Source organism: Wasmannia auropunctata, unplaced genomic scaffold (genome assembly GCF_000956235.1).
Source record: "Wasmannia auropunctata unplaced genomic scaffold, wasmannia.A_1.0 LD336088.1, whole genome shotgun sequence".
NCBI lineage: Eukaryota > Metazoa > Arthropoda > Insecta > Hymenoptera > Formicidae > Wasmannia > Wasmannia auropunctata.
The window spans coordinates 361,014-361,343 of NW_012026802.1; positions in this window are offsets into that span (position 1 = coordinate 361,014).

The following is a 330-nucleotide window of genomic DNA, read 5'->3' on the forward strand; positions in this document are numbered from 1 at the left end:
AATACTTATAAATTATCAAAAATTTCTAAGTTTATTGCGTTTTATATATGTATATATATAATGTAAAACTGTAAAATGCTTTTTAACAAATTTTGTTATTTTTTGATGAACTTTTTACTGTATCTTGAAATTTGTTTTTTATATATAACAGATATAACAGATAAAAGTGATTTTTTTGCTTTAATGTTGAATGACTCGATAAGAAAAAAAAATCATGCAACGCTCAACAAAAAGCAAATTAAAGGAAAAGATTACTCGTTTACTTTGCTACTGTGCATCTTCGGAAATACATCACTTTGTCTAATTCTGCCATAGATCGGAAGAGCACAC